Genomic DNA, 6128 nt, shown 5'->3' with positions numbered 1-6128 from the left:
AGATGCAACGGAGGTATTAATGGAAATGGCAGATGGAAATAAATTAGATAAAGGAATTAATTTACATGAAATAACTTAATACGAAGGTTTCCTTATTTAACCACTCCAAAAGAAAACGAAATGAAAGTTATTTATATATGTGAGAATAATTAATTAATATCCAAATGAAGCAGACCTCTAAATTTCTAAATTATTTCAAAATAGCGTCAAATTCTTTCCCGGATGATTCTCAAACCAACATTCATGACAATAACAAATTTCCTTTCTTCGAAATCATTACCGAATGTGTCAGGATTTTCTGATTTTTATCTATTTTCGGTATCACGTCCGAAAAAAAGCAAAGTGAAGAATGGAGCCAAGAAAGCCAAGAAAGAAGCCAAGAAAGAAGCCAACAATCGTACTATTTAAAAAATACAATTTTCACTCATATGATCTGCGCAAAAATTTGAAATATTTTTATGGTGTTAGATTTATTGGAATATATTGCCTGCTAATTGAAAAAAATATCCCTGTCACTGATAACTCCTGAGAAAAATAAATGGAGGAAAGAAGGAAAAGTACTAATCTTTTAAATCCTGTTACGAAATATTTTGTATCACATTGCTCCCGTTGCTAAGACAAGGAATATTCAGCCTCGTTCCTTTTTAAGTTAATGTCTCCCACTCTAGGATACTTCAACTCCCCTTCCATCATTGACCAGTGAGTCGCTTCTGAAGTCGCTTTCGGAAAATTAAAGTTTGTCGGATTTATACCAGTTTTATACTGGAATGGTAAGAATTGTCTCCCATGATTCGAATGTGCAAAAAAATCCGTTTATTTATCTTTTACTTTTATTATCCCAATCTTTAACTGCATATAGTTTTAATTAATTGGCGATATGGAGCCTCGTATTTATTTTTTTAAATCGTTTGTTGACTTGAAGACTGGTTCTCGTGTCACAAATTTGAAGCTGATTTCACATTTGCGTAGGCACGCCCATCGTAAATGTGGTGGAAAGATTTTTTTGCCGGAAGAGATTAGCAGACCTGACTTTTTCCCTATCAAATATCTGATTCAATTCCGTCTCGTTGGATGACGTCAGAAGAAAGTTTACGGCATAGCTGTGTGACACTGATAAATATCTGTTCCTTGGAGGGATAGCTTGAAGACTTGAAAAAGCTGAATCGAGCAATTTTGCGTACTTGACTCGACGAAAAGGCTACAATAAATGTCAGTTGAGTTCTAGGTGCAAAAAATGGCGTAAAAGATGCAGCAGTTCGTATCTCTTGTAGTTTCCTGAGAGTTTTTGGACATCCCTTATCTGCGTGCACCCGCGAAATTTAAAAAAATAATACCGTTTGCATATACTAACTACAAAGAAACTGCGAGAGAAGACGCAACAATTACTTTTAACTGAGTCATCCGCTAATTTGCACTTCAATGCAACAATTTCAGTGTAAGAATCATTCACCTTAACCGGGATTCGAACCCGGATCCTTCAATATCCGGTCGAATACTTTAGCCAGTTAAGCTATCGAGGCGCCCTCTTAAAGTTCAGATTTTAAGAGTACGCCTGGATAGCTTAATTGGCTAAAGCACTCGACCGGGTATTGAGGGACCCGGGTTCGAATCCCGGTCAAGGCATTTGCATTGAAATTCATTCGCATGTGTTTGATGAAATTCTAAACCTATTCCAAATTCACCGTACGATAGATAAGCCATGTAGAACGCGTTGAAGATTCGATAAATATAGCCATAACTGAGTAATTACCAAAAAATCTCGATTCTAACAGCTCTGTGTTGGTCATAACGAGTATCTGACCCAATTATATGACTGGCATATTAAAAAGCACAGTTTTCACACCCATTCTACAATTACAAATAAACATCAGAATTTTTATTTTATATTATTTTAAAACATTATTCACATGTAGCAGTGGCGCCAATTTACAGTGAAAAATATAAAAAACATGAAAGAGGCCAAAATACAATAACAGCATAACAATAAACAACGAGAACCGAACATGGAACGGGGAAAAATTTAGTTTGTTGAGAGGTGGGATAAGGCTTTGGTGGTGAAATTGTTGCTTGATAAATTAAAAGGATCGACAGTGTGAGGGAGTGAATTTAGAAGGGAGGAGAGGCAGAATAAAGGGGAGTGCTTGGTGAGAGATATCCTAGGAATAGGCAGATTGAGTGGGGAGTGGGTGAATTGAGTTGGTATCTTGAAGTTGAAGAGAGAGTGCATTTTAGGGGAATCAATAGTCGACTTTAGGGTGTCGTGGAGGAGTTTTAAATCAGCTTAAAGTCTGCAGTTTTGGGGACTAGAAATGGACAAAGAAGAGAGAACAGCATTTGAGGACATATTGCGGAAATGTGGGACTCGGGTGTTTGACTATTTTGGCAAAGTAGTGAGAGATACAATCGAGGGATTTAAGATTAGTTGGGGATGAGGTGGACCAAATTGGGGAGCAATATGATACTATGCGAAGGACGATTAATGATAAGTACGTATGAAGTGCTATTGGATCTTTAATTTCTGTGAAGCGGTAAAGAAGGCCTAGTAGGGACATTGCTTCATTTTTTACAGTCTGTATGTGGTCGAAGTAATTTAGTGTATGGTCAGTAAAGGTCTTTCATGGTTGTTACTCTATTAAAAGGAGTTGAGTTAATTGAGTAGTTGAACATCAGGGGTTTTTGTCCAGAGCAAGAGTCATGATGTTGCATTTTCCAGGGTTTAAGTTTAGCTTCCAGGTATCACACCATAAGGAAATTTGATGTAAGGCAAGTTGAAGGTGGATACAGTCAGAAGTGTTATTAATTTGCTTGTAAATCTTGCAATCATCAGCATAGAGAAGGTTATGGACCTGGAATGAAAAGAGTCGGGAAGGAAGATCATTAACAAATAAATTGAAAAGATATGGCACAAGTACACTGCCCTGGGGAAAACCAAAGGTCACAGGAGACCAAGAGGAAGAAGCATCCGAGAGTATTTAATGCTGGGTTCTGTGGGTGAGAAAGCTGGAAAGAACGCTTAGGAACATACCATGCATGCCGAACTATTGACTGAGTTAATGAAGGAGGAGTTTATGATGCAGGGCGTCAAACCCAAAAATCAAGGCAGATGGCATCAAGTTGACATGATTTGTCTATTGCCATGACGACGTGGTGCTGAAAGACAGCAAGATTTGTCAGGCATGATCTGCCTGGGAGGAAACCATACTGCTGGGAAGATAAAAAGGGAGAGGTGAAATAATAAATCACGTTGAGAATAATACGTACATAAACGGAAGACAGAATTGGAAGCAATGAGATGGTGCGATAGTTTGAAAATATGGACAAAAATCCCCTGAGATCCATTTTTGTTTTCATAAATCGGTAATTAATATCACCTCCCAGTCTTTCATGGCAGTTTTGATAATAAAAGTTAATAATTACATTAGTTTTCCTAATTTATTTAAAAACGCTTATTTTATTTCATATATTTTAATAATATTTTTATGAATGAATCCATTTTCTAGTACCAGATTTTCCTTGAAAGCCACCAGGACAGCTAGGGAGCAAAGGAAAAAGAACTAGGCCACCTATCCAAATGTGTGTATGTCACACGCCATTAAGCTTAAAGAGAAGTTAGTTTAGCTCTATTTTCACCAACAAAACCAATCAATCGTATTGATTAACGTAGTTTAAATAACTCTATAATTAGAAATTCTGAGATGAGACGGTTTATTTCTTCAATAAACAGTCTCATGAGAGGACTGCAGTCCTGCACTAGATGGATAAATGAAACTTCAGATTTATGAGAAACAATGACGAATAACATTAAAACTAAATGTTTAGATTGAGGAAAAAGGATGTTATAGTGTTATCGAGAATTAGATATAAATCCGCATTCTTTAATTCTTTACACTTTGACTCTCTATCCATTATGTTTGGGCAACGAGGAAGATTTTCTAACCTTCCTGCAATCCCTATTTTGGTCAGGTTAGTAACGTGGAAAGATCCGCGGGTAGATCCATAGTTGCTGTTTACTAAAGAGTTATGAATTTCGTTGTAGGCATGAATGTTTTTTGGTCCTGGTTTGGTTTAGGTCTCCCATCACGTGTCGCTGCCTCTAAGGGGAAAACCAAACCGAGCCAATTATTACAGCGAGAGGAAAAAGCATAAAGGTTGCCAAACCAATCCGACTTTTCACAGTCTACTATTCGGCAAAAATGCTACGTCACCAAGGCTCTTTATTATAAATTTCTCATGACATGCATGAGGAAATGAACTGCTCTCATTTTTTTAAATGTCATATAACTACATATCCTTGCAGAAGGTAATTGGTTGACTAGTTAAACAGTCCAATGAAATTATTACTGTAAGCTAAGAGGTTTTTTAGATAATATTAGACAGACCTGAATTCTTTCAAATAACAACACAGGCGTGAAATCACCCATTCAGGTTTGACCAAAAGCTTTTAAAATGCCAAAAATTGCCTTGAATATTCGAATATTCAGTAATCCTCCCAGCTTTTTGGTTTCTGCATGCAGCCCTGAGGTCGTAAGCCAATTGCGTACAACGTTTAACCGGTTTACGCACACATAATGTTAATCCGTTAAGCATTGCCAAGACAATGCATGCTTTCTATACATGACTAAAAGTGCCCTCCGCTTGGGCTATTTTGATCTATGTGAAAACGCTCAATTGTATTATTTGAATCTGCTTTATAGCAATAATAATTCACTTAGAGGACTTGAATATTTGAAAAAATTGTTTACTTTATCTAGCAACAAGTTTGTTTTGGTATCTATTCAATGTTCTCAATGTATTTGATTAAACGAAACACACTAATTAAAACCTGATTCGGAACCATCATTTCAAAAAACGTGTGAGTATTTCATTTCACCCATGAAGCGGTATAAAATGTGATGGAAGAAATCCTATGGATACGAAGCTTCGACCCGTCGAGAAGGCCTTTAACTGAATGAGTCCACTACTTTTCCTAGGAAGAAACGATTGCAAACGAGGAATCAGTCTGTGCAAACATGTAGAAACATGCAAAGACATGGTGGAGTGTCAAACTCTGAAGATACTAGTGACTTGGATCTTTAGGAAAGTAAACCAGGCAAGAGGAGAGGCCTTAGAAACCTGATGCTGGAGGCGGTTGCAGATGATGAAATGGACAGATAAGGTGAGAAACGAGGAAGTATACATCAAAGCAAAAAGAGAGTATGGAGCATGACCAGGAAGAGAAAGGCGATATGAGTATGGCGTGCATTTAGAGACAAAAATAGATTATTTAGGGACAAGGAAAAGGAAATATCCAATGAAGAAGACCACGTAGACCAAATTAAATAGGGGTGTAAGACGGAGATCAGGAATAAAGAGAGCTGGCAGTCTCTAGGGAATAATAGAGACTTGCGGTCGAAAAATATTTACAATGAAGTACTAATTAATGACTAAATTTGTTTCAAAAACCAATTAGTTTTCATCAAGAAATGAAATAAACCTTCGCTAACCTACTCGACCTTCCTACAAAGGCAAAGAGGTCCTTGAGCTCTGAAAACCTGCAGAAATTATATTTGGCTAACTTGCCAACCTAGGGCTCAAAGCAACTGTGAATAAATGTAGCGATAAGTTTTTGTTTTGTTTTTGATTTAGACTAATTAAATAAATTTAAAAAATAAAACAAAACGATGGTTGAAGACAATATAAAATACTTATTCCATGTTCATCCACTCAATTTATTATATAATATGAGCACTGCATCATAGAATTATCGTATTACACGGAAATGCAAACGACATTATTTATTATCAATTCCGATAGCTGACCAATTAAAATATATATAGTATTCATGAAAATACGCATGCAGATAATTTTAAGTTGTATACAAATATTTTATCACGCACATGAATTAAAAAACGAAATGAGCTTCACCAATTATTATTTGTTTAGATGTAATCTTTAAATCATCGTCATTATCAGCCGTAGTCTATCGGTTCTGCGTAGATTTTTTGATAAATCTTTGAGTTCCTCAATATTATATACTTGTATTCCTAATCTGTCACTAACAAGACACTGTCCATGCCCATCTATTAATCTCGTATTATACATTACAATAATTAATTCTTTAGTATTGCATAAGTTCTACCTCCCTTGAT

The 6128-nt window shown here is 36.2% G+C and overlaps 1 non-coding gene across 1 annotated transcript; it reads left to right on the top strand.

Annotated features, from left to right (window-relative positions):
* Window positions 1-1550: 1550 nt before the first annotated feature.
* Window positions 1551-1623, top strand: TRNAP-GGG (transfer RNA proline (anticodon GGG)). Its single transcript has one exon. It is a non-coding gene; the product is annotated as a tRNA-Pro (tRNA).
* Window positions 1624-6128: the final 4505 nt, after the last annotated feature.

The sequence above is a fragment of the Hetaerina americana genome, unplaced genomic scaffold (genome assembly GCF_022747635.1).
Source record: "Hetaerina americana unplaced genomic scaffold, ioHetAmer1.1.p SCAF_8, whole genome shotgun sequence".
NCBI lineage: Eukaryota > Metazoa > Arthropoda > Insecta > Odonata > Calopterygidae > Hetaerina > Hetaerina americana.
The sequence above is the reverse complement of the archived record's forward strand: the minus strand, read 5'-3'. Positions and strand labels throughout refer to the sequence as shown.